At 44.1% G+C, this 25,095-nt stretch overlaps 1 pseudogene; it reads right to left on the bottom strand.

The window, feature by feature from the left end:
- Window positions 1-14,246: 14,246 nt before the first annotated feature.
- Window positions 14,247-25,095, bottom strand: part of LOC138568818 (ralA-binding protein 1-like) — an 83,875-nt pseudogene continuing 73,026 nt past the window's right edge.

Here is a 25,095-nt window from a genome sequence, read left to right on the forward strand (position 1 = left end):
GTCGGAACCAGTGTCTATTCCTGTGAATCAGAGAGGACCCTACGTAGAAATGAGAGTCGGGAATGAGGAACACCGCTTTCTTGTAGATACAGACCATCACTTGGTTCTGAATATACCACGGTCAGGGCAAAAGAATATTTCTGTAGGGTTCGCAGGTACACCAGTCATAAGCCCAGTGTCCAAACCAGTCCCAGTTACCATAGGACCATTCACTGAACATTGTCCTTTCCTTCTAACAGAAAATTGTGGAGAAAATATGTTGAGTGTTTCTAACGATATGGCCACACGATGCCCCTGTGTCAGAATTCATGTCCGAAGCGTTACCAGGGGAACTAAGTAAAGTACCAACCTGTATATAGGCAATGCATGACAACGATGTGGGATGCTTAAAGATAGAGCCAGTAAAGATTGTTTCAAAAGAAGGTGTTACCCTACCGCGAATACCCCAATGCAAAATTTCGGTTGAAGGTGAGAAAGGATTGAAGAGTATTGTTACCGATTTGGTGAAATTAGGGGTAATAGAGGAAATCACAGGCAGTACATGTAACAGCCCGATCCTTCCGGTTTATAAAAAAGGAGGTAATGAGGTACCATACCGTTTCATAATTGATCTACGCGCATTAAACAAGGTAGTACATCCGCAATTTCCTTTAGTGCCAGACGTCACTACAATATTGACAATGATACCTGTTTCAGCAGAATATTTTAGGGTAATAGATTTGAAGAACGCATTCTTTAGTATTCCAGTCGACAAGGACAGTAGATACTTGTTCGCGTTCACATTAGGAGGACGATCATTTATATTTACACGGATTCCACAAGGTTACACGGAAAGTCCAAGTATTTACAGTAGAGCATTAAAAGAGCAGCTAGACATGCTGGAATTACCCGTGGGTTGTGTACTTTTGCAACGCCAGAACGCATAGAAAGTATTTCTTGTATGCCTATTCCAAAGACACAAAAATAAGTCAGAGCCATAATAGGCATGGCTTCATATTGCCGACAATGGATTGGTAATTTTGCGTTGATTGTGAAACCATTAGTGAATTTGACTAGAAAAGATGCGGTTATGCCTTTGCAGTGGGATGAGGAATGTCAGAGAGCATTTGATGGATTGAAAACTGCATTATGCTCAGCTCCAGTTTTGGGTACGCCGAACTATAAGAACATTTTCAGACTATTTGTGTGTGAAAGTGAAGGATGTGCATTGGCGGTTTAGACACAGGAACAAGGTGGAAGAAATAGGATGTGCGGCTATTTTTCATCTGCGCTGGACCCTGTAGCGCGCACTACCACGATGTTTGCAATCTGTCGCGGCGGCTGCTGCGTCAGTGAAACAAACGGAAGGGATAGTATTGGACACACTTTAATTCTGATGGTGCCACAAGCCATAGACGTTCTATTGAATAGGACACAGACGCAACACCTCACCACTGCTAGATTGACAAGATATGAGATTATCTTGTTTGCGCCCCATATCCAAATTATGAGGTGTAGCGCTTTGAATCCTGCAGAATTAATGCCATTAACCATAACAGAAATTGGGAAGAATGAATCACCCCCCTACGATTGCTTAATGATCACTGAGGAAGAAACCAAGGGGAGAGTTGATTTAAGTGATATTCCACAGAAACAGCCGGATGGAGAGTTATTTTGTGACGGCTCATGTTTTAAATTACCAGATGGCATGACAACTGCCGCATACGCTATCACTACCCTAGAGAGTGTTGTAGAAAGTAAAAGAATCCCCTATAATTCAGCACAAGCTGCGGAAATGATAGCAGTAACCGGAGCCTGCGAGATTTCTGAAAATTTGAACGTGAATATATATACTGACAGTCAGTACACGTTTGGAGTGGTTCATAACTTTGGACGACTCTGGGCTGAGAGAGGGTTTCTGACATCACATGGTGCCAGAATTCAACATGGCCCTTTGATTGTACGATCACTGATCACTGTCTGCACTCACGTTTCCAAAGCGCCTAGCAATAGTGAAATGCGAGGCACATAAAAAAGTAACAAAATAGGAGAGGGAAACGCGTTTGCAGACAGGATTGCGAAACAAACTGCCACTGATTTAAATACCAAGATGATGACGGTTCAGACAGAGGAAGTACCCTGTATAATAGAAGATGGAGTTGCGACTGTCAAAGAAATGCAGGCCGAAGCTACAGCCAATGAAATACACGGATGGGCAGAGGGATCTGCTGAGTTGGATTTGGAGGGTTGTTGGGTGGACAAGGGAACTAGAAACTGGATGTTGCCAAATTCATATGTGACTGCAATGGTCACAATGGCCCACAGTCCTACGCACATCTGTGCCAAGAAAATGATACAGCACCTATCTACAGTATGTCAGAATCCAAACATAAAAAAGAATGCAGAAAGGTTGGTGCAGAACTGTATCACGTGACACCAACAGGAAGTTTTGGCCCGCCCGCCATGCCGTTTGAGGTAGTTCATTTTGATTTCATAGAGATGGAAAGGTGCCAAAACTTAAAATACGTCTTGGTGGTAATCTGTGCATTCAGTAAGTGGGTGGAGGCATATCCTTTAAAAGACTGCACAGCGATGAGTACGGCAAAAGTAATGTTGTAGGAGTATTTTTCCAGATTTGGCTTGCCCCGTGTCCTATGGTCCGATAATGGATCACATTTTGTGGGTGCAGTGGTATTACAGCTATGTGCAGGTCTCCAGATTGATAAGGGATTCCACAGTTCAAGGCATCTGAGTTCTGCCGGTCTTGTGGAGAGGCGCAACGGGATACTTAAATCAAAGATTAGCAAGATTTGTGCGGGAAGCAAGTTGAGTTGGGTCCATGCATTACCAATAGCACTATTATGCATGCGTGCGTCTGTACAGGCTAAAACTGGGCTCTCCCCATGCAAGGTCATAATGGGGAGGCCGGAAAATGTATGGTGCGCACCTCAGCCAAAACGGCTCAGTGAGACAGAACATCCTGTGCTTAGTACTTATTGTGGCCTTTTAATGCAGAAATTGCGTTTGATTCATCAGCAGGTGCAGGAGGCATTACCCGTGCGGTATACCAGTCCGGGGCACGCGCTGGAGCCAGGAACTGGGTGCTGCTAAAAAACTTCGAAAGAAAGTCATCATTAGCACCCAGGTGGCGCGGGCCCTATCAAGGACTTTTGGCGACGCAAACGGCAATCCGGGTGGATGGAAGGAAGTCGTGGATCCATGCCATCCATGCCAAGAAGATTCCAACTGCACTGAAAGTCTTGCCTGACACCGGTGACTGGAAAGAGACAGTGGTCGCAGAGACAAACGAAACTGTTGCCAGTGTGCAGCCACCTTATCTGCCAAAACATGAAGTGAAACTCGAAACAAAGCCTGAGACAATTGCCAAAGAGGGGGAAGGGCAAACAGTGCCCCAACATTGCCCAGCAGAATCGACATCACTGCTGACCGACGTGAAATCTGCCTTGCAAATACCAGCAGAAACAAATCGTGTACCCCTTTGGCGCCCACCAGCACTTGCCAGGACGCCAAAGACCGAATCTGCATTATTGGCGCGGCGCACACCAGCACCTGCAGAAGCGCCGCAGGCTGACTTCAAGCCTGAATCTGAAAGTGCACCGGCACCGTTCACGGATCATACGATACCAGGAGCAAGGCGATACAACCTGCGGCCTCGGAAGACAAAGTGATCCGCATTCTTTTTCTTTTGGTGTTTATGTCAACCTCTGGTTCAGCTCATGGACGGAGAAGGAATCAGGGGTGTAGAGAAGAGAAGTGTGAGAATTGTGCAAGTCGGACAATTCAAGACTCGCGGCTCCTCGGTGCGGTCATAAAGGTACATGTGTCCGGAACCAGAGCGGAAAAGCTGGGCGCACATGTTACTATGGCAAGTGAGATAATTGATTAACAGTACATGTGTCCGGAACCAGAGCGGACAAGCTGGGCGCGCATGATACTGAGGCAAAAACTGATCAAAGGTCCTCTGAGCAGTATAAAAAGGGATAAGTGATCTCGCCTAAAAACGAATAATCGAATCCAGGCTAAAAAAAAAAAAGGGCAGACAAAACTGAACTGGGAGAATTTCATTGAACTTATAGACATCAGAGCAAACGCGATGAAGAGAGATATCCACAACGAACTGTGATAAGGAAGAAGAAAGAAGACGAGAAACATGCCGGGACCGGTTCCAGCCTCCTCCTGCACCAGCACTGCTGAAGATGAGTCAGTTATAAAGACTATAACTTTAAGAAAAACGCATGGTAAAACAAATTGTATGCTGACACTAACGATAATGATGTGCTTTATGATCGTGGTAGCACCAATATCGACAGCCCTAATATTATGGTGGGTAGAAACAATACACCCATTAGAAATGTTTTTACCAATAATTAATATATCCACTACTGAAAGCCCGGTTCAGGTGATCACTTATACCCTACCCCCAATGGAAGAAAAACACAGGGAAGGTTTTGGGAATAATACATTATTATTAATCATGAACATGACACATGCAATCCTGAAGAAAACAAACTGCTGGGTATGTGCCCATTTACCGCAGCATGCTGGGAAAGGAATAGGGTGGTATGTGCAGCCGTTACCATTAAGTTCTGCATGTAGTACATCTTTAGGTGCAATGTTCTATGGGAAGTGGAATAAGAGTAATACGGTTCAATTAGACAGAACCAACATGAATGAGTTTGAGGAGATAAAAATGAAGCCTGTGGGTTGTTCCATTTTCCATAAAGCACAAGTAATAACCCCAGAGCCCACAAGGAAAAACACACGAAAAATAACACGACAAAATAGACGAGATAGATTGTCCCTGCCAGAAAAAACATCTGTAATGACGTTTCGTGTAAGAACAGAAGGGAACAAAGATGCGATTCCCCCATCTTACACGGTGAATTATAGCCCAAGAACTGTCCCATTTTGCCTGAAAAAGAAAGGATCTTTTTCGGTGGAAACATATACTGGTTGCATGACTACGGTGGTACTAAAATGGGAAATAGAACCAGTATACGTAGGTGATCCAGTTTATTTTATATGTGGAGAGAAAGCATACCCTTGGTTGCCCAGAAACTGGGGAGGTACATGTTATCTCAGGCTATTGTTCCCAGGAGTATTCCTCTTGGAAAAAGCAGCCATGGCCAAATTATCCAGAACTAGAGTCAAAAGGACTGACGAAGGTGTTTTAATAGCAACTTATGTATCAAAATCATTTGTTCCATTCTTAGGACAGATAGTGAACTCCTATAATATAAGGCAATTGTCCAGAATCCTAAAGAATACAATAAACACAACAACAGATATATTATTCAACATGAAGTTGGAAGAAAGAGGAATCATGTTAATGACGCTGCAAAATAGAATGGCTCTCGATGTTATCCTGGTTGATCGTGGGGGTATTTGCAAAATAGTGGGATCAGCATGCTGCGTTTATGTCGATGACTATTCCCGCCACGATCTTTGAAGCAATAAAGAAAATGCAAGTTCTAAGCTCTGAACTCCCCAGGGAGAAGGGAGCTGGGAAATAGGATCTTGGTTTTGGGGAATACTACGATTTTGGGGATGGAAGCTGATCTCAATACTAGTAGTGGTGTTCGGAATATTCCTAACGGGTTGTTGTTGTATACATTGTTTACCCATAGTTTGTGCAGAGGTAACTGAGGAATGTACGGAAGGATGCATGCAAATGATAACAAAGAAAAAACAACCTCGTGATCAAACTAGCCCAGACCCAAATGAGATGAGAGTAATGAAATAGTTGATGGCAATAGATATTACTGAAGGCAATGATGACCACGATGGCATACGAGACTCAGACATAAGTATTTCAGATTCATCATCACTAGAGGATGTTTCAATAAATAGATGAGACGTTTGGCATATGGCCAAAGGAGGGTTTCTCGGTCTAGAAATCTAATTTGAGACCGCAAACGTATTTTGGTGGCCGTGGGCCAACCGTCTCATGCACGATACGACAGAATATAGGTTTTTGAGTGTTCCAATGAACAGCCATTTTGATGTAACAAGAATTGCCATTTTGTTTTCTAACCATTGCTCATTGCTTTCTGTGCCTATTGCTTCACAGTATATTTTCCGCTTAAACTGCTCGACTGTGAAACATTGCTGTCTGTATATGAAAAGGACAAGGCCACAGGGCTGAGAGGATAACAAGAGTTTCGCTGAAACACAAACGTAGGCAGCGCCAGGAAGAATGCCCGGCTCCCTCCTTAATGTAGCCTTGAAGCAGAACCGCAGGGCATTTAATCATTTCACAGCTGCCAGCCAGTCTCGTTATATGGTAGAATATGTTAGAATAATACCGCTAAAGGCTTGAATTATGCTTTTCTAACGGCCCCCCTTTGCTGAGCCCGCTAAGAGCATGTTGGCTCCCAGGACACGAATAGCACCTGATAGATAGCAAGGTCTGGAATGCAACCCCCTCTGCATGTAGCTCGCTTGCAAGAACAGAAGCGCCATGTTCTATTCAATAACCGAAAGATGCCTACGCACTCACAAATTGCAAATTGTTACTAGAATAGATGTTTGAAGGTGTCATAGTGGTCGGAGATGTCCATCATCAAACCAAGTTCAAAGAAACCCAATGAAGAGGGGTGTTATACATTTCATAGCTGATTGTTTGATATACATTTTGTATATATGTAACTGATGTACGTAATTCACTCTCTTGCATCCCTCGAGGTCTAGCGATACACGTCGCGGGATGTTGAGACCGAGTTGGCCAACTGAGACTTTTGCTTTGCAATAAAACCCTAGCTTTGGGAATACTACCTCGTGTCTGGCGTCTCTATCGTGTGTGGTGACTCGCCTTGTTTCCATAGACGTCAGGGGCCCCTTTCAGTATTACCTAAAAATCTTCCCCCTCTCCCGAAATATTATTCTAAATGCACCAAAAAAAAAACAAAAGCAAAAACACTCTTCACGGTTCGTGTACATTACATTTGTATTATAAAACAGTTGCATTTCAAAATAACATCTTACCTTTTTCTTATTACAGTATTCTCTGAATCAAACAGAAGAGAAAAAAAATACAGCAATAGGACGAAATTCACTTTGCATCATCTGTAACAAACAGAAGAGGAAAAAACACAACGATAGAACAACATTCACTTTGCAACATTATAGCATGGCAATTAAACACAGGGGATTCCCTTCTGCTACTCTCCCTGCCTGATATTTATAGAAGGACAATCATACAGCACGCAATAACCTCAATTCACTTTGGATATTTACCAGCTATCTGTAGTTCTCCCACACGCGACCTCCCTTCTCTCGCCTCTGAGGAATGGGCCCAGGGTTGTCCTCGTAATCTTGAAGTTTGAAGTGCAAAGCGAGTACATGCAGTCCAGTTATCTGCAGTTCTCAAGCCAGTGCTAATTGAGACTGGGAATGCCTCCTCACAGCCCAGTCTCAGATGGTCCGTGTCAGCAGCTCAGGAAAAAGCAATCTGAACTTTTTTCTGCCAGACTCTTCCAGCCAACCTCTGTCTCGTCCCCCTCTGCCTACATGGAACCACTGCAGATACTCTGCACCAATCAAATTCAAACGACCATATCACCCCACCCTTCCTTCCACAATAGCTCAATTTTTACAGTAAGAAACTGTAGCTAAAATAATTTCCTGGCATGTAGATTCTGCTTTCTGCAAACACAGTAAACAAAGAGAGAAGAAAAAAAAATCCAAATGCGCGTTTGAAAACGAATTTCATAAAATGTATTCCTCTTTTCCACATAGAGATTACATTATAATGTTATTGAGTTAGTACTAGTATTAGTATTTGTTAATTAAGTCAGTCAATTAGACAGCTAATGTAGTCTCCTGTGAATGAGGCATTTCAAGTAAGAGAAAAAGAGAAAATAAAATATATTCTGGTGTACTTTTAAACCTGCAGCCTGTCCATTTGCATACCAATATGTTATGCTAACAACATAGGGCTTGCTATATGTGCCACATTATTGCTGGCAATAATGTTATCACATTCAGTGGAGCGCTGTACTCCAAAATGTAATAAATTATACTACAAGACCAACTCCAGCATTCAAGAGAATAACTATAACTGCAAGACAGTGTGTGAATCTTCTGGAGATGAAAAGTTGAATTTAAGAAGGAAGGCCAGCTGTACCACGTGTAAAACAATGGGCCTTTGCAAATTAACGAAAAACAAATGCCTGTGTGTTGGAACAGAACACTGATGAATGAAAGCCTGCTAGTTTTTAGCAATATGAAGGGGTTTGTTGCTGGTGAGACTATATAACATGGGTTATTTTACGCAACAGGCTTGCTTTAATTATGGATCTAAAATCAGAAAATAAAGGTTAAAACTATGGTGGCTAGAGTTGCAAGTTGAAAAACATGTTTTCTGCTTGGAGGGTGGCACCAAAAGGAGGGTTCTCTCTCAGCAGATACTGATAACCCCCTGACAATTAAGGGGTTGAACAGACTTTCGTCTTTGCTGGGACCCTGACAATGAAGCTCCCAGGGAAGGAAGTCTGAAGTGTGAAGGGGCAATAAAACTTCAATCAAGGGAGAAAGCCCCACCATGCTCTGAAGGAAATGACAGTTGGCAGCAGTTGAAGGAAAGAAAAAAAAATGGACCCAGGGACAAAGGGGCTGCTATCTATTCCCAAAGACTATTTCAGGAATAAACTTTAAAGACTTCTATCTCTGCAGCAAGACTTTGAAAAATTGTAAAAGTTTTGCAGTTTAAAAGTGATTTTTTTGTGCTTTCTTTTGAGACATGGTATAATTCACTGACACCTTAGGGACAGGAAGGGCTACATATTGAGGATAAATAGAAAAGTATCAATGTTGCAAACATACATTTTTGTACATGCATCCCTTGGGATAATTTGCATCTGTGTATAAAGTTATGGAATTTTAGGCCAAATCTTTCATGCTCAAAATTACCAAAATGTATCAGAAGAGCAAAACAAGGTCCCACAGACTGGAGGATTGGACTGATATGGGCTGCACAAAATATGCAACCTGTGTATATAATTTGCTAAGAGATTGCAATTGTATAAATGTATGTTTTTGGCAAAATCAGATTTTAAGTTAAGTAATTGTGGGAGTTTTTGGACATTGTAAAACTCACCTCATAAATCTGACATCATTCCCTTGAAAATACAACCAGTTGAGAGCAAAGCTGAGACTAGCACCCCTATCCAATACAAGTAGTTAAGAGGCCTGCTTAGTTAACCCTGCCCAGCCTATACTTTGATGATGTCATTATGCATTATAAATAGGGTGTCCAGTTTTCGGGGATAACCCCCGTTAAATCTTTAAAATTCCTCAGGGGACTCCGATAAACCCTGTATTTCATAGTGCTGGGAGCAGGAATCGAAACCATGGTGTCTTGTTTCCAAGACACACACGTTGCCAGTGAGCTATCGTAGCAGCACTGTTAAACCATTGTCTATTGAAACTGACATTGCTACTAACGCTGCAATGGCAATTTATTATCCCATTTTGCCACCTTGTGGCCAAATGCCAATTTGACTGCCTAGTCATAAGGACCTCACATTGCAAACTGCAATGCTGGACAATCCGGAAAACCCTGGTTTCGGTTGAGCGTTAAGCTCTGTGTGCCTCTCCCAGCTTTGGCATTGTTCTTGGGAGGGGAATATTAGCAGGACTGCAGGGGGCATGCTCCTGTTGATGATGTGTGCATCTCTGTGAGGAGGAGGGCTAATGTACCCCCTCCAGTCATGACCTCTGAGGCCTGCATGGGTAATTAGGCTGCACGTACATGTTTGCCCGTGAAATCTTGCCCCACATAAGCAGCGTCACCCGTTTGAGCCATTCACTGCTCACTGAACCTGCTGAATGGTATTTTCCAGTGTTTCCTTCGCTTTTGCTCAGCTGGACGTGTTGGACCCTTTGTAAGGTAAGTTGTATGCATGTTTGTGTGTGATGCCGACGTGGTGGGGGTTTGATTTACACACATTTTAAACACCAGGACCTCTGGGCTTTTTCTAGCGAGCTTGGAACTGGCACAACCCGTGCCCCTGAGCCAAGGTGCTATAATGCCTTTCTGAGATAAGACCACACTGGCTGGCAACGGGCTCCCAAGGACAACAAATTGGTAGTTCGAGACCCTGGAAAGGAGAACCGATGTGTGGGCGGTCCGACCGTCTCACACACAAGCACACACACACTCCTGCACGCCATGAGTAAGCACTCCCTCCCGAGCCATGGATGCACCTGGAAGACACCCCCCAGCCCCCACACTGCAACTCCTCTCCAATGAATACAGTCAGATGGGACTATTCGGTGGACCTGGGGTTCTGTTCCGAGTGTGTGGTGAGGTGTGGCCCGCTGGCCGCACTGGTACATATGTGTGAAATAGCTACATTCCGAAAGGAGCAAAACAGCCAGGGGTATTTCTGCATGGGGTACCTGTGTGGGCGACTGCCTGCTGCCCTCCCCCGTAACACCACAACCGTCCTCGGTACCCTTCTCTGAGGGTCTGCCCATGTCCTCTGTGTACTTGTGTTCCATATGCCCGCCTGTGCCTCGAGACACTTTTGCGTGGCCATGTCAGTGTGCCTTACCCACCAGACTCTGCATATGTGTATGTGACTGCCCTCCAAGCCCCAATTGATATCATCCAAATATGGGCCTCTCCGTGCCCTCCAGATGATGGTCTGTGCCATGTTGGAGCCTGTCGATGCCCCACTCTGTACCTGCCCTTTATCACTGTGTCTGCACAGCTCCTCTGTAAGACCACCTTACTATGCGCGTGCCTGTTGGTGCTCTATTCCCACGTGGGCACATGAGTGCTCTTTCCCGTGGGCATGTGGGTCCCAATTCCCCAGGTGTTTCTCGTGTGCATGTGAGTTCTCCATTACCATTTGCATGTGTGTGCCTTTTCCCGTGTGCATGTGAGTGCCCCTTTCCCATCTGCATGTGAATGCCGTTGCCTGTGTGCATTTGAGTGCTCTCTTAACATGTGCATGTGTGCCCTTTTGCCGTGTGCGAGTGCCCTATTCCCATGAACATGTGAGTGCCCTTTTGCCGTGTGCAAGTGAGTAAAAGTGAGTGAACCCTTTCCCATGTTCATGCGAGTACACTCGTCTCATGTGAGTGCCCTTTTCCCGTGTGCGTGTACTTTGCCAATGTGATTTGTGCGTGTACTTTGCCAATGTGATTGCCCTCCGTCTTAAGCTTTGTACCCATCCCATGGTTAAAAAAGGGTACAACTCTCAGGTATGTAAGAAAATCAGCAGCAGAGTTTAAACTGTGGTCCAAATTATAATGGTGCATCCTTTCCAACGTTTTGCCGTCATCTAATTAATGGTAGGTGCCACATCGAAATTGTATGTGGCTACTGTGTTACTCTGTTAGGCATCTCAGACATGTGTTTTTGAGTCAGTCGACTTCAGTCCTGGGTGCCTTTTGCCCTGCTCTCTGCTTCTGCAGCGGACGTAACCATATGTCTTTGTTTTCCTTTTTGCATAAAAGGAACAAAAATATTGCCTGTAGAACCCTTGCCTGGTTTCTAAAAAATAAACTCCCTCTTGGGCACTTTCGAGATGCAGCAAGCTTAATCCTAAAATGTTATCTCCCTACCACCAACCAACGAGCCAAGAGTCCCCATGTGACATCACTTGCACAGAGCATGGTTTATTTATACACGCTAACTGCGACAGAGGAGTTTGAATCTGCATTGTGGCACACTTTAAGATTACATTCCTCAAGCTTTTACAGTCACATTTATATTTGCTTTTTTCGGCTTTCTATGGCTAAGTCTGGGACTAAAATTGTCCGAATGCTAAGAAAAAACAATAATGGGGGATAATCTCTTCAGTGACCTTGGGCACTTTAATAACTAGAAGCTAACAACCAAAATACCAAATGTTGAAATTAAGACTATTCCCAACAGGACACCCACAATCAACCCCAAAGACCAATGAGGGCTTGTTCGGTACATCAGTATTCAAAACTCAGAAAAGGTTGTGCTGATGATGCTTGATTAATGCTGGCAGTCTCATATTTAAGCAGTCCAAGATAATCGTAAATGTAATTGCTATTTAAAATGAGGATGGCTCCACAGACATATTTAGCTTAACAGCAGTAGCTTTATCAAGATAACTCATACAGCAACCCCCAGCCTTGAGAGGTACAGACTTCACCGCAACCAGGTGACACTTTCCTACGTAAACATTCCTACTTGGATTCCACTGAGAGAGTCCTATCAGAACACAGCACAACATCTATGAAGGCACATTTCTATTACTAAATCATTTATGACGGTTTAGATGTCTGTGTATGTGGATAACACACCGCTAAGAATACTTTGAGTAACATTTGCATTGTCTTGAGCATTGGATTCCCCTGATACGCATGGCGGCTCTCCTCCTTACCACTCAGGGATTCTGAATGACGTCTCAGTTCCCTCATGGATGTGACCACCAGGTGTTGGCTGTTTTGCATTCAAGCTCCTCACATCCTGCAACACAGACTTTATTTCATTTCAGAGAGGAGGCAAGATATGACCAGTATGTTGGCAGCCATGGTCTGTCCTAACTGGCCTTTAATTCCCTGATTTCCAGATGGGTCCTTTGTTGTGTTCCAAGCTCTTGTTTGCTGTCTCCTTAGCCAGTGTGGCTCTTCCCTGGAACTCACTCTCTATCTCCCACGTAATGCATGCACCACCACTACTGACTCACTCCCCATGTGTAAGGGCGCATGTCAATTAAACTATATTTCACTTTAAGGAATGTTCACTCACTGCGCATTTATTAATGTATGGCAGCTTTTGATTTTCGCTACGGGGCAAAGACTCTCACACTGGGTGATTCGAGCGAGCTGTACCCATCCAGGGGAGACCATGTTCAGCCATGTAGACAGTTTGCTATACTGGGACTCTTTACAACCTGCCAGTGTTATGTTAATATGGTTTTTCCCTTGCAGCAAACAAAACTGGATTTGAGAAGGTTGGCACCATCAATCAATCAGAATAGTAGTCACTGGAACGAAGAAGCCGAACAGTAGCCACCTGAATTCACTGAAGGTACGTTTACACACAAGTATGCCCAGACATGTTCATTTGACCAAGCACTTGCTGTTGTGTTGGGATATCTATCGCTGTTATCTACATTACTGCATGGCAGCTCTTCTCTAGCCCTAAAAGACAGCAGCCAAATAGCGAACATTAGTGGTGTCATGTGTCATCACTACGTGACATTATGTAGGTAGCTGAGGTAGCTGAGGTCAACTGATGTTTTTTAATTGATTGTATTTAATTATTTATAGATTTCACAGGGAAAGCAATACACTTTTGGTGCAAATACACCTGCAAAAATTAAGAGTGCAGGGCATAGGTCCTTGTCAATGGGGTGAGACTGAATTAGAAGGACACAGTTAGTGTCATGCTTCTGCTAAGTGTAAGCAGTCTCCTCTTGTAATTGTTCCAATAAGCTTCTCTGACATCGAGCAATGCCCTGCAAAAGCAAGACCGCTGAGGATTACGCACGGGAACACAAAGATTTTACAGTAGAGGAACACAACGGAATCGCTGAGCACGTTTCTTCAAAGACCCACTCAGGTTGAAATATCTGCCAAAATTTGAGAGTGGTCTGTGCCAAATGTCCCTTACAGAGACACTGACGCATTTTAAAAGAAAACGCGATGAGGAAAAAGTTGTGGCACATGAATTTGTGCGTGCCTTAGTGCATGCAGGAACCAGCTTGCACCAGGCAGATGGCCCGATTGGTAATCTTTTCCGCAGACGGGCCCCAGCAGCAACATTACCCCGATCCACACAAATGTACAAGAAATATCTAACTGAGGTTTTTATGACAGACATTGGCCACATCAGAGAGTTAGTCCAAGGCGACGTAAACATTTCAATCACTGTCGATGAAACGCCCGAGATGCATGGTGATCCAGCAGTTTCAGTCCTCTTCACATTTTGTGACCCAAAAAGTGATGGGCGCGCCTTACTATCATGGCAGATTTAGAGGTGGTTGAAACTTGCAATGCAGTTTCAGTAGCGGCATTACTCCAGAAAATCCTCAGCAAGTTTGGGAAGGGCTGGAGAGATGTAGTGTGCATTTGTAGTGAGTCGGCAAGTTATATGAAAAAGTTATGTGATGATCTGTCCAAGGGCAATGCCGATTTCAAGGCCTTCCCCGTGCGAGACCCCTGCCACTTGCTTGATGGAGTTTTAAAAGCAGCCTTAAAGTCCTCAGATTTGGTTAGGGGTGTAGTTGACTTTGTGGTCCATTCTGGTGCTCTATTTCACACTCTTGTCCTTAAGCTTCTCGCAGCTTTCTTTTGAGTGCAGTTAAAATTCTTTGCACTTCCCACAGTCTTTCCTCTTTGGATAAGTCTTTATCCCTGCCTGAAGGTCTCGATGTAAACAGTTCAAAAGAAACTCCTTTCTCTGAATTTCTACCTTAACGTTATCTTGCATTTCGGGCAGTGTGGGCATAGTTGCCATGTTTGACCAACGAAGGGGTTCTATCACTTGCTTAAGTTTCATGCCGCCAAACAGCTCTTGCACGTGTGTAAGAAACACATATACGACACGGTTACTGATCTGTACAGTGGGGCTCAATACAATGGAAATGTTCTAGATATTCATTTTGGTTTCCAGTTCCTTCGTGATCACGTGGTCCTTATGCACAATAAGCCAGGAAATAAGATAGTAGTTGCACTCAGGCAAATCCTTCAGCAAGCGTTGGCACTCCTGAACTCTCTCACTGTCTGTGCTTCTCCCACAAGCATCCTCAAAGTGTGGCAACAGCTCTTTGATAAGCACGTTCTCATGGAGTTCCCGCAGGTACTGCTTCAACAAACTAGCAACTGTGTTTGGCTCATAATCATCAAGGTTCAGAGACTCTTCTCGATCAAAGACTGCTTTCAGTTCATCCACCTTCGATTTTATACCTGAAACTCTGTAGATGCCTTCACATTTCATGCCATGTTTCTCAACATAATCTATACATTCACGAAACACTGAGGGTATTCTGATCCCATCATACATCATGGTCCTTTCCGCATCTTCAATCAGTGGAATTCCAAACACTTGGGACTTCCACAGGAGGAAGCTCTGGCTCGGGGGTTGGCTTCTTCTTTTTCTTCTTCTCCCTCCACTGTTTTACAATATCTGCTGCTGTTAAGTCCTTTCACTTCTTCTCTTTGTGCTTTTCCTCTTTTTGTTTTTCCTCTTTATGTTTCTCCTCCTATGGTGTTTCCTTAACTTTGAATTATTTTTCTTTCTTTTTTGAAAAACTGGGCTTCTTAAATATATGGAACCCTTTGGATCTCTTCATCTTAGATGGAGTTTCAGCTTCTTCTACCGAGCTGTCTTCTTGAAAGGCAGCATAACCTTCTGTTCTTTTTTCCTTCTTCTTAAATTTCCCCTTCTTCTTTCCATGGTGCTCTATTTAGATATGCACGTGAACTGAAACGCAAATACTTATCATTTTGCACTTTGTATGAATTGAAAGAAAAGGTTATCCCAACTGTCTCCTTTAGCCAGTGGTTCTCTGTATTAGAGGGAGTGATTGCCGTACTATTGATGTGGCGGGCAACCTTTTACCAATTTCCTCCTTAGTGATGATGCCTCGGGCAAGAAATGTGAGGATCTGAGGGCACACATTGATACTGATGTGAATAAAAGTACAGTCTACTGTGTTCTCAGATTTTTGCAAGAGAACATGACCGCTGTCGTTGATATAATGAAGAGGCTGGAATCCGAAAACACATATGTTTACCAAGTGTACAATGTCATTGGTGTGGCGGTCAAACTCTTATTTGAAAGAAAGTTGGGTGACACTTTCAGTGACTTTGGTCCAGTAACATGTGCACTTTTGGAATGTCTGCCACTTGGAAAACAAAGGACTGTTGAGGAGAAGTTTAGGATATTCTACACAACAATGCATGAAAAATAGCAAGCAATGCTGTGTCGAAAGATCCCATCAGCCACCATGTCATTCGAAGTGAGTGAAGCCTCTTTGTGGTATGCCATGCAAGTACTAGATCCCTTCCGCAAAAAAGAGTTTAGTCAAAACGTTGAAAAATATGCATTTATTTTTAACCATTTTAAAGACACTGAGACTGTGTGCAGCCAGTTTAATGCCTATTTGGCAGAGCCTGTGTCTGAGAATCTGCAGCTTCGGGTCCATGAGTATTGGGTGGGAAAGCGCCAACAGTGGCCAGATTTATCAGCTTGTGTGTTGGATATTTTGGCCCTGCCCGTGTCCAGTGCCAATGTGGAAAGGTTGTTTTCCCAAATAAAAGTCTTTATGGGAAGAAAAGAAAGGGCACGGATGGGCAAGGAGTCCTTGGAGAAATATTGTATCATTTATTACAATCATTTTGACTTGTAGCAATGGAACAGATTACTGGATTAACATGAAATTGTTTAGAACATCTTGCACTGAGAGATTACCCTACATATGCGTGCAGTGAAGCAATAAAATAACTTGTGTGTGTTTCCACCTGAAAAAACAGTTGTCCGCGATTTTTTTAAAGGGGAAAATGGGAAAACACTGATAAACAAAGATTCTGAATTTTTTTGAAAACACTGGAATAACACCCCCGGAAGTAAAAAAAAATAAACCCCTAAAACAGGAAACCCTAATTATAAATAAGGGTCACTGACGACTGTACACACACACTCTTCCTGATTTCCTGCACTGTGTTCCTGTTCCCGTCATCTTCCAGATCCAGATTCCAACTACAAGGCCAAGCATTGCTGATCCTACTCCAGGGCCCACTGCAAAACCCAAGCAGTGCTGAACCCATTCCCAGCAAGGCCTCAAATATATAAAACCCAATAAATCTCCCATTAACAGGGGGAAAGCTGTGGTAACTTTTGCATTCTACCACTCACTGAATGCTGCTGCAATCCTGCTATCCTGATGACTTGTAGTATCCAGTGACCAGAATTGCCCGTCCAGTCCTTGCCAGCCGGTGACCAGATCCACAGAGCTTTTTGCCAGGTGCCCTGCCGTGTAGTGACTCGACCCGGTTGACTGTCCAAAAAGCCCAAAACTGAAAAGTGGATTGTGAGTATTTCATCACCCCATATTAATCCCTAGTATACCTGGTCTTGCATTGTCCTCATCCCACTCTATAAGTCATCCTATACTTATCCATGATAACTGGTGCAACTGTCAGAATTCTCTGTGCATTTTGTCATTAATCTCCAAGTATCAGCGCTACTTTTCTCTTCATTTTTGTCTTGCATAGATCTTATGTCCTTACCGATATTTTGATTAAATAAAGTAATTTTCCTTAAAGAAAAGAGGTACACTGGCTAAAGGTTACATTTGCAGCGTAACTTAGAGAATTCACGGGTGGCGTTCCTCTTTTCTTAGTCATTAAATCTAGTTTAAAGTAAAACTGTTCTTTTCACCAACTGATTTCCTTTCCAATTTCACCCTTCCTTTTACTCAAAGCGCCCCTGCTCCTATACTGCATAATTTACCAGCTAGAGACTTACTTTTGATTCCGTTTTGTACCTTTGATAAATATCTATCCCCCAACATAAAAACTGCACTCCAAATCAGTGTATTTCACCCGTTTTATTAAAAACCGTTTGGGTAATTTTAGGCGGGAATTGCAAAAGTGTAAATTTTAAACGTGTTATTTGACTGCAATCTGTTTAAAATTTTCCACTCGTTTCTGAACTGTATGCTTTTGGTAATCCATTCTTTCTGATTGTTAGTGTATTTGCATTGTTGCTCTAGTGAGGAATTATATTTGCTCTAAGGTTTTTAACACACATTCATTATTGATTTATCCATTTCCGAGTGTCATTTCGCCACATTGCAAGAGGTTTAAAATCCGTTTTCTCTCTTATTTGGGGAGGGAAGGTCAGATGTAGATCTGTTTTCAGTTTCTTTTTCTGAGTACCTGCTGCTTCTTTGTATCCAATCAGAAATGATTATTGGTGGGTTGAGGGAACATTGCAGGCAGAAATTCTAACTTGGGTGCTATCTGTCCTAAATCAAAAAGTGCTCCTATTCTACTGTGCTGTGTATATGCTCCACTAAAAAGTCAAACCCAGTGCATTGTTCACATTCTCATTGTACCTCTCATCCCATTGGTGATTGCTGCCCCATATTAAAAAGTGTGTGAGTTCTTTTGAATTTTAAAATAAATAAATCTTGCATTTGACCAACCAGCCTGGTTCATGGTCCATTGTGACCCGGGGTATTTGAAAAGGGTGTGTGATATGAGTGGTGTATCTTCCCAAAATTGAATCCACATAAATAAGGAGAAAAGCACCTCAGTTAGGCGTTACATACTAGGCCAAGACCAAGGTGTATGTGTTGCCTGATTGAAATCCTTAACAAACCCTTACACCACAGAGTGTGACTTCGGTGGCAGGTACGTGTTAGTGCATAGGAAACTGGGGCGTTCCGAAGTACTGTTAACGAATATTTATAGTGCCAATACAGATGACCTTATATTTATGAACAGGTGTTTAACAAGTGCGCCAAGTACCCAACTGCGCAATTGATCTGTGGAGGAGACTTCAACAATATACTCAATACAGAGCTAGACTGCACACCAACTACCCCCTGACCGCTAACCAACGTGGCGTGTGCAATACACACACATATCACTGATCTGGGACTGAGAGACGCTTAGCACTCACTACATGGGACAAAGAAATCCTTTACCTTTTATTCATCTGTTCATGACATGCAGGGATGTTGCTAGGTCTGTAAAAGATCCGGGTGTATGCTCATTTTGGGACTGTCGGGACTGGGGGCTAGCTAGCCTTTTTCGTTGTAACCCCTGAGCTTCTATCTGGGGCTACAACCAAAACACCCATGGCAATAGCCCCCTCAGCACCCTGCCCCAGCAACGTCTCTGATGACATGCACTCCCGTATAAACCTATGGCAAACATCGCACACAATCCTGAGCTGGGTTAGAGAAATCCAGATTCTTCCCAGGACGCTGTGGGATTACTCCCCTGTATCGCTTGTCATAGATATCCCAGATAGCGCTCCCCAAAGAGCGCAATGGCGGTTCAAACCCACATCACTCCTAGACCCAGTCTTTGGGACTAGCTTAGTGCAGCATATTTCAGACTTCTTTGAAACTAATGAAGGATATGTAACCAAGCAGGCCGTTCTATGGCAAACATTCAAGGTATACATGCAAGGAATAACAATGTCCACTGAATTTGGGGTGTTGCGCGATATCAGGCGGGAACTTGGGAGACAAGAAGACGCCATAGCCCAACTGCAGGCAGAGTACTCAGATAACCCATCCCCGCAGGTCAATGTGGAAATTAAAACACAACTAGAAAAATATTGCGAGGCAGCAGACAGGGGAAAACACCATTCTGATAGGCCGATGGAGGCTCGTAGATAACAGGAGAGACAGGGCAAACATTTAGCACGTTTGGTGCACATGGAGAGAGGCAGTACGACTTTCCCGTATGTAACCAGGCATGATGGTGTGGTGCTTATGAAAAAAGAAGAGGTCAGTGGAGTGTTCTTCGACTTCTACAGTGACCTATATTTGCCCCAACGCACAACCTCTGACCTAGAGATTGATGAATGCCTTTCTGCGATACCCACAACACTATTATCAACAGAGACTCGCAATGCTGTGGAAACACCCATAACACTCGACGAGATAAAGGTGTTGATAAAAGAACTACCCGGTGGGAAGGCCCCAGGCTCGGATGGGTTGGGGCAGAATTATATAAGGAATTCGCGGAAACTCTTGTACCTCGCCTGTTGGTGGTGTGGACCGAAGCATTAGACATTGCTATCTTGCCAGAATCAATGCAAGAAGCAGTCATAACCCTACTGTTGAAGCCCGGGAAACCACCTGAGGACTGTGGATCGTACCGCCTGCTGTCACTCCTTGACACGGATGCGAAAATATTTGCCAAGATACTAGCTTACCGAAAAAACCCAGTGATGCCATACATGGTACACAAGGACCAATTGGGATTCGTAGTGGGGAGATCGACGGCATCTAATATTCGTAGGTTTTATAATGTTCTCGCGAAGATTCCTCAAAACTCTGAAGGGGTAGCCATATCTTTGGATATGCAGATAGCTTTCGATACTGTGTACTGGCTGTTCCTGTTTAGAGTACTGCACAATTACAGAGTCAGTCCTAACGTTATCAGTTGGGTACAAATCCTTTATACACAACCGTTTGCTAGGGTGCCTGTAAATGGGGTGCTGTCGTCGGCACTGCAGTTGGCAGGTGGCACAAGACAATGTTGCCCACTCTCACACCGCCCTGCTGTTCGCACTTGTGATTGAACCCCTGGCAGATCTCATGAGGGCGTGACATGCAAGGGCGGGTATCTCCATAGCCGGGCATATAGAGCTGAATCCTGAGAAATATCTCCAGAGGGTGATAACCGTGGTACAAGAGTTTGGAAGGTTCTCCGGACTCTGATTAAACATGAATAAGTCTGAAATATTCCCATTGACAGACAACACAAAGCCACCAAGCAATCTATTTGGGCTAAGATGTGCTCCCCACCAGGTCAGATATTTAGGGGTAGAGATAGAGAGATGGGCCAACCTCGTTGCTCCCTTAACTATGATACACTGACTATAGCAATATGCGTTAAACTCAAGCACTGGAACCAGCTGCTGTTATGGTCATGAAGTCAGGGGCACAGGGATGCAGGGGTCGCATGCACAGGAGACCTGGGTGGACACTGTCCTTGCGCCTTTGGCGCCAGACTCATGAACAAAGGTAAACAAGAACATCCATTTAACACCAAAAAGCTTTTATTATGGGCATAGCACTTCGGATGCATTAACCTTGAACATTCCATCCATTAAGCAGGATGCATTAACCTTGAACATTCCATCCATTTAGCAGCCCCAAGTGTATTCTTGGGTGTGACTGCTAATGGATTGCCTTTGCACGTGCTCACTCTCTAGGAGAGGCAGGGTGTGGCTGGTAAACCGGCACTAATGGGCGGGCCCAGATCTCAGCTATATAAGCTGCCACGATCCAAGACAGATGCTTCGCGTTATTCTGCACTTGCAAGCAGCGTAATGCTCACCGTCACCTGAGGTCAGACTTACCTTTGAAGATCCTGCTTCCTGGACATCCTGCTTCCTGCCAACATACTTACCAACTGGGGGAAGCTGTTCTTACCTGTACATCTCTACGGAGGACCAAGTATTCATCTCTACAGTTTCAGGAACGCCGAAATCTTCATCTTGGCACCACAGCACGACACACTCCATCGTCGACAGCAGCGCCTGCAAGGAAAAACAGAAGACAAGGTCAGACATCGAAAAAACAGTCAGTTTAAGGTTGCGCTTCACCATACTTCGCGCTTTTCCATAAAACCATCAATTACCTGCTGTCGAACAATGCGGTATCATCCATCTTCCATCTGGCCGCGTCTCGCGTCTCACAGCTGCATTGAGGCCGCATTTCCATCTAAGGGAAGAAAACATAAGAGAGACATTATTGTGGGCATAAATAGGAGCAACATATAAAGACATTAAAAAGAATGAACAGCATCACAAGAGCTCAAGAAAGACTTACCAATCATAAGGAGAAGCATAGTCGCAGCGGGTCTGGACTAATCCTTATCAGGGATCAGTGAAGGAACTAGATCCCATTCGACGCACCCCTGCCAGAAGTAGCAGGACGGAGAGCTTATCTTCCATAATTTACAGGTGAGCTTTATGGACCGGCGTATACTCACAGAAACCGTACTTTGGGGTCAAGGGTTAGAGAGGTACAACAATCACAGAATGGCGCACTCACACACTGTTATCTCCATGCAGGAGCAGTATGACCACGTACCACCGCTCACAGCTGCAGAGGTCTGAAGGGGGTGATTCAAGTTCAAGGAGGGCTGCAACCGTGCCCCAAGGCCTCCGCAGAGACCAGGTGAGCATAACAGAACGCGAAGCCTCTAATACTCTCTGCCTGGACGTTATGGAAATTTCAGAAACAGATCAGTTAGCCCTCTTACTAGGGGAATTACAGGCTGAAGTACATGCTTCAAGACAGGAAACCAATGCATTACGGAGGGATCTTATTGTAACTCGAGAAAGAACTGACAAATTGGCAAGACAAATGCTACAAGCACAAGCAGGACAGGTTCCACTGCCTGGAGTGACCCATTCTTCAAATTTTTCCACACCACAACAATCAACACCGGTTCAGGTGGTTCTTCCAGGAGCAGTGCCTCTAGCCCCTCCCGAACACTTCATCGGCGACCCAAACAAGTTCGCTGTATTTATGTACCAATGTTGCCTTCATTTCTTGTGCAGACCAGGAGCCTTTCCTAATGACCAAGCCAAAGTGGCGTTTGTACTCTCGTATTTAGGAGGTAGTGCGGCGTACTGGTCTATGACTTTGGTAAATCAAGATGACCCTTTACTCCGGAACTTTGGGAATTTCCGACATGAGATGGAAAAATTGTTTGCCCGTCATACTCAAGGACAAGCTCTGGACAACGAGTTGTTGTCACTCAGACAAGGGAGTCAAGATCTATTAACCTATATTGTAACCTTCAATCATCTCATAGCCCAGACCAACTGGCCAGAAGAGAAGAAGGCTATACTCTTTTACCGAGGGTTACATGGCGAACTTAAGGATGTGTTGGCGCAAGTGGTGAATCCCCCTGAGAGGTATGCGGACTACATAGACCTGACGGTGCAACTCGATCATAGGTTGCAGAATAGGAAAATGGATCGAGCTAGATCAGAGGGGCGGTCAGTTTACGTACGACCTCGTGAGAATCAGACTAAACCACATGAACAGTCTGAACCAAGGCAAATTGGTGGATTACGAAGTCCCCTTACCAAAGCAGAAAGGGAAAAAAGAAGACAACAACAGCTTTGCTTATATTGTGAACAAGCAGGTCACTTCCTCTGTGACTTTCCGGTAAAACCACCCAAGAAAACGGTTGGGGCAACAGACAAAACTGATGAAGAAGAAGAACAGAACTCGGGAAACACCAATGCCCGGCAAGTGTAGGGGTCCGCTTGTCGAGCATGAAAAAGGAATCCATACAGACCTCACATCTAGTCCTTCCAGTGCTTTTGGTGAATCACAAGCAACCATCAAAAATACATACCTGGGAGGCATGTATTGATTGTGGAGCTGTGGGTAACTACATTGACCAAGATTTGGCTCTCCGAATAGGCCTTCCTCTCCGACAGAAGCAGAAATCAGAAAACGTCACTGCTGTGGATGGTTCTCAGCCATCATCCGGCCCGGTGACACAATACACCGAGAAAGTCAAGCTTCTGTGTCATGAAGACTACACATCACCTCATACCCACACCCACACTCCTACCACTGGCCTCTGCAAGCAGTTCCCAATTTTCCTTTTTTCTTTTCCACTTTCAAACCTTCTATCTCCCTCTTTCTCACTCTCTCCCTCTCTCTCCCTCTCTCTCTTTCTCTCTCTCTCTCTCTCTCTCTCTCTCTCTCTCTCTCTCTCTCTCTCTCTCTCATATAGATCAGAGAATGGCAGATGAGGGGAGGGGGGCTGACTGCTGACGGCAATCATTACCCTATTTAAATTGTAAATGTTCTGGGATACATAAAGCTTTCATTTCATAGGAAGGGCTGCAAGGGACATATAAAGTGCAGGGGGCATTTCATCTTGATTGGAATGTTGGTGGGTAGGCTGATAGCTGGCTCAGACCTCACTCTGGCTTGCTTTGGAGCCGTGACCAGGGGGTCTGCCAGTTCCTTTGCCCTTGTGTCTGTCAGGTGTTCACCAGGCAATCGGGAAGGGGCCAAAACCCCAGGTTGTTTCCCCCAAAAGTCTACCCTAGTGGCTGAAACAGGTTTCAATCCTCTCCCACACAGCACACACAGCTACAGGTAAAACATTGGCACCCCCTCACACTCATCCCGGTGTTGAGGCAATTCCATCACGTTTCATGAGATGTGGTTTAGGAAATATAAAAAGTGGAGTGAGGATTGCTCAGTGTCCCACAAAGCAGAATACACCACCCCTTAGCCTAAAGGGGATGCTGCGGCCGCAGGAAGGCAAAGAGAAGCATGCTTACATTGAACAAATAAGGCGGTGGAGAGAATGCCTGCAACTGTGGGAGAACGTGAAGGAGCAATGTAACTATGCAGTATTCTCAAATGTGTAGTCTTTACACCCGCTTAGTGGGTACTTATCTCTTCCAGGGCTTAATGTAAAGCACTGCACATGCAATGCAAAGAAAACTCTTGGCCAACTATCTCCAAAACATAATTGAGTCCCACTGAAAAGGCAAATGGCTGTTCATATTGCACAAAGAATCTTGTAATTAATAGTTGATAATGAAGGAAGGGACACTAATATTACGAGGTCTTTTGTGGAAATGACCAAAAAGCTGCTGCGGACAAGTGTTATAACACTGGTCCTCCAAAGCTCAGGCAATGAGTCACGCCTAAGTATGTATGAGCCTACTTTCTGCCAGAGATGCCAGTGCAAATTGGGGACAGCGCTCCCATGTGCATGCAAGATTACCTCTATTGAATGCGCTTTTTTCAGTGAACAGGAGAAACTAGTTGTGAAAGGATGGCTATGTGTCCAAATGTCGCTATTAAGTACAGTATAAAGCAGAACCCTGAGGCTTTGAACCAACAGTTCGCCTTAGTTTGATTCATCAAATGTCAGACACCCTACAATCGGTTTATTTTATTTTTCAATGTTCTTCAATTGTATATATTTTCTTCGTGCAGAGGAGACACATTTTGTCTGTGAGCTGTTCTTTACGGGCTTAAAATATGTCAGTTTCATCAGAGTTTTGGATTGACTGGTCACATTGTATGTTTCGGACATCAGAGTGCTATCACATGTCATGTCACCCTGCATGGATTTTCATTACACATTCCTCTGGTGTAGAAAATCAACAAACAAAAAAAATATTCTTAGGAGAAATTCCGACAGCAAAGCAGAAAGAAACCAGTCACATTCCAAGCACAAGTCGGCACGTCGAGGCAGAATATTCTAAATTCACCAATTCCAAAAGATCACACACAGATGCCACTTCTGTGGCTTCACCCCAAACCGTTTCAGAACAGTCACGAGTAGCTCATCCACTCCTGCGTTTTTCTTTGCATTCTGGGCCTTTTAGTTCTTCTTTGATAATAGGAAAAATAA

This window comes from Ambystoma mexicanum, chromosome 2q (assembly GCF_040938575.1).
Source record: "Ambystoma mexicanum isolate Mex_15411 chromosome 2q, UKY_AmexF1_1, whole genome shotgun sequence".
Classification (NCBI taxonomy): domain Eukaryota; kingdom Metazoa; phylum Chordata; class Amphibia; order Caudata; family Ambystomatidae; genus Ambystoma; species Ambystoma mexicanum.